The sequence below is a fragment of the Capsicum annuum genome, chromosome 1 (genome assembly GCF_002878395.1).
Source record: "Capsicum annuum cultivar UCD-10X-F1 chromosome 1, UCD10Xv1.1, whole genome shotgun sequence".
NCBI lineage: Eukaryota > Viridiplantae > Streptophyta > Magnoliopsida > Solanales > Solanaceae > Capsicum > Capsicum annuum.
Genome location: NC_061111.1, coordinates 42538607 through 42547290, shown reverse-complemented (window position 1 = coordinate 42547290; position 8684 = coordinate 42538607). Strand labels below are relative to the sequence as shown.

The following is an 8684-nucleotide window of genomic DNA, read 5'->3' as shown; positions in this document are numbered from 1 at the left end:
AAGTTCAAATTTGAAAAACAACAAAAACATGTCAGCAATTATACAACACAAATAATAACTTATCTATTTTTTAACCAAATATAAAATAAAATTACAAGACTGTAATAATAATGTTGAACAACATCGATATTAATATCCCAATAAACAACTCGTTACAAAATTATATCATTATTTCTAAATTGTTTTAGTTATCAAAGGACCAAAAACTGATAGTGGTTAAATAATAAATAATAAATGTCATTTAACTATTAAGGAGTTATAATTTTTTTTTTTTTTTTTTTTTTTTGGATAAGAGGGATTATTTCATAAATACTAGATAGAGCAAAACATAGGTGTGTTCAAAGTGTCAGCAGCACTTTTGATTACAGAGAGGTTACCAAACTTCACTAAGTTAAAACAACTTAAACTAGAAAGAGTCTAATAGATAACACATTCCAACGATCAGCTTCCAGGAGAGAGATAGCTTGGGTTGGTGGTGATAACAAAAAGTCCACTGTGCCTGGATTTTTTGGGCTCGTAATCTGCACAGCAGGTCAGCTGCTGAATTTGCTTGTCTGAAATTATGGCGGAGCACAGGATTCCCCAGCCTCTTCAACAACAACCTGCAAGAGCATACAACAGGATTGTATAAGGGGGGTGCTGTTTCTAAAGCTATAAAGATGTCTGTGGAGTCAAATTCTACTTCCAATGTGTTAAAATTATGATCCGAAGCCAGTTGTAGTCCTGTATGCAAAGCAAGCAACTCAGCGTGAAGGGCGTTCCTCGCTGAACAGATGCCAGCGAAGCCCAGCATCCATTTACCTTCGCTCTCCTTGAAAACTCCACTTATACCTCCTTTAGCTGTGTCAGTGCAATAAGTAGCACCCGTGTTGAGTTTTATAGAGCCCGGTTGAGGAGGATACCACTTGATATAAATTGAATGGGAGGGGTTGGTAGTTGTTCCCTAGTAGTGCAAGTGAGATATTCAATAGTTTGGTTATGAACAATAGTAAGGGAAGGTCGAGGGTGGTTTTGTTTATACAGAAAAATATTTTGTGTGAGCCATAAGTGCCAAAGGGCGAAGGGAAAATACTGTTGCCACGAATAGCAAATGGTAGGAGGCGAGGGAGAAGGAAAGGAAACGTTTCTAAGAGTAAGTAACCAGTGATTGGCTGTGAGAACAAATAGGTAGATATTTAATCCCAGATTCAACCAAAATTCTTTCGCCTCCACACAGTGAAAGAATAGATGGGTAGTCGATTCTTCTGTGGTTTTACAAAGGGGACATAAAGGGTTTTCAGCTATTTGTAACTGGTAGAGGTATTGCATGGTGGGTAGGCAATTGTGCGAGCAAAGCCAAAGAAAAAACTTGATTTTATTGAGAGTATTGAGGTTCCAAATCCAGAAAAACTGGTATGGTGTAGTAGTAGGTGGTTTAATGACGGAAATAACACTTTTAACAGAAAATAAGCCATTCGTATTGGAGGCCCAGTAGGGGACATCAAATATATGAGGAGGGGATTGGATAGCAAACAAAGTAGCAGTAACAAGCAGCGGGGAGGAAGAGTGAAAGAGAGTTTAGTCCAATCCCATTGATTAGAGGCCCATAGTTGGGAGAGTTTGAGAGTAGTTTCGTATTGGGTAAGAGGGCCTTGGATAAGGGAACAAAGGGATAAAGATTTGGGTATCCAGCGGTCGTACCAAACACTAATGGTAGTGCCAGAACCCGGTATCCAAGCAATGCGAGGAGCACAATTGGTACCTTCGGCAAGAATATTTTTCCAAATAAAAGAGTAGGCAGAATAAGTTCTGCGTTTGTTATATTTTTTGATGAGAGTAGTGTCCCAGAGAGTTTGAGTATTAGAGAAAGCTCGCCAAGCAAGGCTGGTCAGTAAGGAAGAACTTTTTGTACGAGCATCCAGTACACCTAAACCTCCTTCTTGCTTCGAGGTCGGTACTTTGTCCCAAGATAAAAGGTGCAACTTTTTCTTTTTTGAGGTAGAGCCCCAGATAAAGTCCCGTTGAATTTTATCAATAGCCTTGCAAATCGTGGTTGGGAGGTTGAAATACTGCATTATATACGCTGGAATGGCGTTAAGAGTTGATTTCGCTAGGACGAGGCGACCCGAATGGGTGAGGAATTTAGATTTCCAATGGCTTAGTTTTTTCCTCATGTTGTCGAGGATAAATTGAAAATCTTTTTGTTTGGGTTTTTACTAGAGGATGGGTAATCCAAGGTACTTCCCGAAGTGGGTTGACTCGTGGATGTTAAGGTGGTGATGAATGAGGGATTTAGCAGAGTTAGAGCAATGCTTGGAGTAGAAGGCCTTGGATTTTGTCGCATTAATATGTTGGCCTGAAAGATTGTAGAAGAAGGTCAAACAACTAGTCAGGGTATGTATGGATTTTGGAGTGGCTTTGGAAATAAGAGTAGGATCGTCCGTGAAGAAGAGGTGGGAGAACAAGGGACCATTACGAGAGATTGAGAGAGCATCCCAATTGAGAATATCCACTAGACGGTAGATGTAGGAGGAGAGTAATTCCATGCAAAGGATAAAAATGTAGAGGGACATGGGATCCCCTTGACGGATTCCTATAGACGGTGAAAAGAAGTTAGTTTTAGGGCCATTTATGAGGACAAAGATACTACTAGTGGTAATGCAACTCATTATGAGGGTCCGAATCTTAGGGGGAAGTTAAAGAAAATAAGGGTACGATAGATAAATGACCATTCAAGACGGTTGAAAGCTTTTTCTAAATCAAGCTTAAGCATAAGACTACCTGTTTTGGAGGTAGATTTATTTATATAGTTAAAAAACTCTTGAACCAAGATAGCATTGTCACAAGCTCTACGACCCTTCAGAAAGCTTGTTTGATGGGGTCCAATTAATCGAGTAAGAAAGGGTTTTAAGCGGTTTGCAATAATTTTTGTAATCACTTTGTAAATAGTATTGCACAAACCGATGGGGCAAAATTTTTTGAATAAATTGGCGTTATTAAACTTTGGTATGAGACAAAGATAAGTAGAATTCAAGGGTGCAGGAATGGTCAGAGTGTTGAAAACCTGATGGCAAAAATTAATGACACTAGTCCCAACGAAAGACCAGTAGTATTGATAGAAATAAAAGAGAAGACGACATTATTGATTTCTTGATTAGTCAACGGCCAATCAGGGGAGGTCAGGTCAATGTGATGAGCCCTTAACGGGGAGGGATTCATGTCAGTTCGAGGGGACGAAGTATGTTCAGTAGTAAAACAAGTTTGATAGTACTGAAAAGCATGATTAACAATGCAATTATGGTTAGTGATCCAATTACCGTTATCATCCTTGAAAAAAGAGATCCGGTTAGTTCTTCATCTATTAATAACGGAGAGATTGTAAAAACTAGTGTTAGCGTCACCATGATTTAACCAGTCTATTCTAGAGTGAAGTTTCCAAAAATCATCCTCGACTCTAAGGATGGAGTTATAATCATCAGTCAGGGTTTTCTCCAGGTCACGAAGGAAGCTGCTAGCGGGGTAAGCTTCCGAATGTTGAATACCACTAAGGTGGGTAAGAACCCTATTTTTCGTTTAAAGATATCCCCGAAGGTCTTTTTATTCCACTCGGTGGCTTGAATAGTAAAACTATTAGTAACTTCGAGTAGAGGGGAATTGTTAGACCAGCAATTAGGAACCACCATTTTAAAGGAGGGATGACGAATCCAAAACTTTTCCAGCCGGAAAGGTCTTTTACTTCTAGGATTGAGGGCCCTATTAACACTGATAAGTAACGGGGAGTGGTCCGAGTGGGTTTTTGGGAGATAGATAATTATAGAGTTCGGGAAGAGTTGAAGCCACCTATCTGTAGCAAAAACTCTATCCAGACGTTCTAAAATCAAATTTGTCCCGTTAGAATACTTACGGTGGTTTGACCAAGTATATCGGCCTCCCTTGAAACCTAGGTCAACTAGGTTACAATTATTAATACAGGACCAAAATTTGGAGCTTCTATTATGATTTATACTGCGCCCGCCCACTTATCCTGTTGCGTGAGAATTTCGTTAAAGTCGCCTGCTAACATCCAAACACCATCAAATAGTTTGAGAATAATTCTTTAAGTTTTCCCAAAGTTTCAAGCGATCCGAATAACAAGTTCTAGCATAAACAACGGAGAAAAACAAAGGAGAAGAGTTGGGCAATACCTGGATCATGGCGTGAATCTCTTGGTCAATGCGTTGTTTACGGGTTACATTAAGAAGGTGAGAGTACCACATAACAACCAAACCCCCAGAATTTCCTACAGCAGAGACTTCGAACATGTCATCAAAAGCAAATTCGTCCCTAAGAAGTGCATGGTTTGTCATCTTAGTCTCAAGTAAAGAAACCAAACAAGGATTATGATTCCTAATAAGCTCTTTCTTATTCAACTTAAAGGCTTCATTATTCACCCCGGAGTGTTTCAAACCACAAAACTAGTGTCCTGATCCATAGAAGAGAAAGGGGTAATTGGGAAGGGGTCGTCACTGCAACCCGCTTCCAATAGCGGGTTCGGTTTCATTGTTGGGGCCATGATGACCACAAGCTTGGCTAGATCTTGGTTCACTGTTGTACGAACCACAAAAGAGCACTTCACTAGATTGGTCGGACAGTTGTGAATGTATTTTTTGTCTTCCTTTTTGGGAAAACCATAAGGGCCACATTTTTCAAGGTTAAGATTTTTGTGAATGTGATTCGAAGGAGATTTATTTCCACTATGGGTATGGTAGTACGAGGAGGAGGAATGAGATAAGAGGTCAAAGTTGGGGTTGTATGGGGGAGTTGTGGGTCCGGGACAAAGAGTATTTAGGATGGGCGAGTTGGAAGAGGCTTCCAAGAGAAGAAAATTGGGTGGTTGGAGATCCTTTCCGGTGGAGTGAAGAAAAGAGTTTGAGCAATGTTGTGCATGTTGGGAAATGGGCTAAGGAAGTGAGAGAGGTTCCAAAGGCCTTGCGTCATTTGTAGAAAACCCAATATTGTGTTCGGAGAGGCTGGGTCTAGATTGTGGGTGGTCCACATTTGATTCATAAAGTGTTCTAGAGCTAGACGCATGCCCTCCGTGACCAACTGAGCTAGTTGTCTTTCGTTTTGGAGGACAATGAGAGAACGAGTTCCATTTACATTGAGTGAGAAAATGGATGCATATCCCCTCGGACCCATCTCTAGCCACGAGAGGGGTTGGATGGGTAGAGGGATAGAGAGAGTCGCATAAACTGGGGTTGGGTTGGGATCGTTGAGCAGTTGAGGGAGGTTTGAGAGGATGGGTAGAAGAGTGAGCTCGATGTGTAGGTGAGGTGGGAGATGTAGACCTTCCATGATCACTCGTACGAGAGGATGGAGAATACACTACAGAGAAGGAAAGGGGTTGTGATAATGTTAAATCTTTTAGATAGGATTGTGAAAACTGATACAGGCTCTAAACTTGCAGCTAAATTGTCGGGTATAAATACCCTCAGGACACGATAACATAAAAGTAAAACATAAACATTCTTGAATAATTATGATCATGGACATTCATTCACCATTACAATCATTAAAGCATCTCTTTAAGCACTTGGAAATCATAAACATGTGATAGTATAAGGATACATGCTATTGGCTCATACTCCATTCAACAAGGTCTTACAACAAATATTTAACATTCATTGAAGAGCATATAATTGGTGGATTTCATGCTAACATGTCACAATTCATTTATTAAGTCTTTTCGACAAACACTTGGCATGCATGAGCTTGCACACAATTGGGGATTTCTAGTCAACATGCTATAATGGCTCTAATTCCTCCACATAAGCATTTTATCAAACATATGGGGAGCATGCTTTGGTTATTCAACAATTTCTACACTTAATTGACATAAACACATCACTTAACATGCAACTTGAAAAGGGTTTATCATGAACATCATACGATTCATCATATACTAGAATCAACTCTTGAGATTTTATAAACAAAATATGAATTTAACTCAATAATAACATGAACTGCAATTTCAATTCACATGACTCATGAAAACTCATAAATATAAGATCTTTGAATTTAGAAAAAAGAGTCTTGAACTTCTTGGGTGGAAGGAACCCAAGAATCAACATCTAACATACCTTGCTATGTAATTCTTGAAAGATTCACTGTGAAACCTTGATGATTTGGGTCTTGGATTAGAAACCCAAGGTCTTGTTCTTGAAGAAAATTGAGAGAAACCAATAATATTTGGGTGTAAATATGCTGAATCTTATGTTAAAGAGTATATATAGGGGTTGGACAAAGACCCTTTTTGCCTTTGGAATTAAAATTCATAACTGAAAAAATCCCAATTTTAAGTGCTGGCGCGACGCGCCATAATCGCACCAGCTTACTGGAAATTGGACAATTGGGAAACTGAGCCTTAGCGCGACGCGGTAAAAATCGCGTTGCCACCTTGGTTGCGAACTAGAAAGACACCACGACACGATGGAATCATGGAGGCTCACTAGAATTTGACAATTGCCATTTTGGCTGGCTCCGCGATGCGCTAAAGTGTCAGGTGGCACATTGTCTCACTAAAATGGCTCTAACTCTTCGCCCGAGTGTCGGATTTAGACGAATTTGGTATCGACGAAAAGCTTATTCAATTCTCTACATGGAAAAAAGACAATATTAGAGAAATTCGACATGGTTTAAAATATTTTTCACTTTGAAAGTCTCTTCTCGACCTTTTAAGACCGAAATTACACTTCACTTGGCACGCTATAAAGCTCAGACTACGAGAGAACTTTGTGGGGTATTACAAGTTATTACCTTGTCTGCAACATTTTTACCTTTTGTAGCCTTCTTTTTTCTCCTTGGGAATTGAACTGTGTGCCACTCAACTACACTTGAATCTTGTGAAGGTAAATCTTGAATAACTTTTTCTGCATGGGGGGATAGGAGTACCCTTCTTACTTTGTTCATTATGATAATGACAAGTTCTTTGGATATGGCCTAATCTTCCACAGTTTTTACAGAGAAAATCATCGGCCTCATATACAATGTTTTGCAGGTGAGTTTCGATCTGAATTTAGGAAGGAATCGAGTCTGCAAATGACATTTGTATGCATAGCCTCGCATATCTTCCTCGTAAAGTTGAGCTAGTGCATGCATCAATTTTCAGCAGCTTACCAATGATGGAGTTACCAACTTTTTAAAGTAGTATAGTGTTATAGGGAAGACAAATCCAAATAGCCGATGCCGAAAGAACTGCTCTTTCTGGGATAAAATTTGGAACCCACTTCTGAATAGAGAGGTAGTGACCATATATGAACCAGGGTCCATTGTTAAGGACAGTGTTCATATCTTCTAACTTGGAGAATTTGAGTATGTAATAATCCGCCCCTAAATCGATCAGGGGAGTTTGTTCCATGATTTTTCATTTTTGTTATAATTTGGTTCGAAGGGATTGATAGGGAATGTGAATGCCTATCGACTTGATAATAAGAGAGTACTTCCACGGTGCATAGATTCTGAAGTTATCTTCTTGGAAAAGAGTAATCGTTGTAATGCCATCAATAATAGGGAAGAGGCTGGGAACTGGGCTAGATTCCATTGGATTGGGTTGGGATAAAATGTTATCTGCCATATCCATGTCCAGGATGACTTCATTAGATAGTAATTTAACTTTGTAGGAAGGATCATCTGGTGGTTTGGGAGGTTGTTCTAAGGAAGAATTTATTGTTTGATGTTCTGGGTTCATCTAAAAAATTGATGGTTTTAGGAGTTATAAAAATTATTAAAGGATGATTATGTAGAGATTAATGAGGTACTTTTTAGATTTTTTAATTGTGGCATGTATCTTTTAAAAAAAATCATCCAAAATTTGAAAAAGAACATCACTTCAAAAAAAAAAGAGAGAGAGAGAATCCAAAAAAAAGTAGTAGAACTCTCAGGAGCCATTTGGTAGAGTGTATAAGAATAATGTTGAATAAGGTGTGTTAGTAATGCCTGTATTATTAATGCAAGCATTAGTAATACTGGTATTAGTTATACAATCATTATTTCTTACACAATATTTAATTTGATGTATTAAAAATAATATATATTTATATAATTTTTATAAAAAGTATTTGTTTACCAAAATACCCCTTTTTAGACCCTCTCTTTCAAGTGTAGAAGTAGCAACACCTACTATTGTAAAAATGAAAAACCTAAAGAATGCTCGCAGTGCTTTTGGGATGATGATCGGGGGAGTTATCCATTAACTATAAAGCACAAGATCTTTTAACTGATGTTGCATCATGCCATCTTTCTTGATTAATGGATAACTCGTTGCTGCTACAGGATAATAAGCGATTTTCATGCCCATCTTCCTATATCGACAAATACTGAAAAGGAATCTGCAATATTTGATTGCTGAAAAACAATGTTTTTGATCGATGGCAGTGTTGGAATATTTACCTGGAGGTAGCAACACTACTAATCTGAACCAAAAAGACAGAAAAGGAGGAGTAAATTGATCATTTAATAAGTTAATGCATGTGTTCAAAAGCTGTGATTTACTAATACATGGAAAATGGTGTGTATTACCAATACACACCTCAATACACAATAAAGTGTAACTAATGCATGCATTAGTTATACATTGCCTAAAAAGGTATCAAACAAGGTACTAGTAATATACATTAAACTAATGCATGTATTAGATTTTCAATACACTCTACCAAGCGACTCCTTAT

The 8684-nt window shown here is 38.4% G+C and overlaps 1 long non-coding RNA gene across 3 annotated transcripts; it reads right to left on the bottom strand.

Annotated features, from left to right (window-relative positions):
• Positions 1-202: 202 nt before the first annotated feature.
• Positions 203-7697, bottom strand: LOC107873432. Of its 3 annotated transcripts, none has more exons than XR_007044412.1 (3): positions 6099-7697; positions 4164-4258; positions 203-602 (listed from the first exon to the last, which is right to left on the bottom strand). It is a non-coding gene; the product is annotated as an uncharacterized LOC107873432 (long non-coding RNA). The 3 variants fall into 3 exon arrangements; XR_001675328.2 differs by having other exon boundaries at positions 4164-4302; positions 6099-6463; XR_007044410.1 differs by lacking the exon at positions 6099-7697 and having other exon boundaries at positions 4164-5508.
• Between the last annotated feature and the right edge of the window lie 987 nt (positions 7698-8684).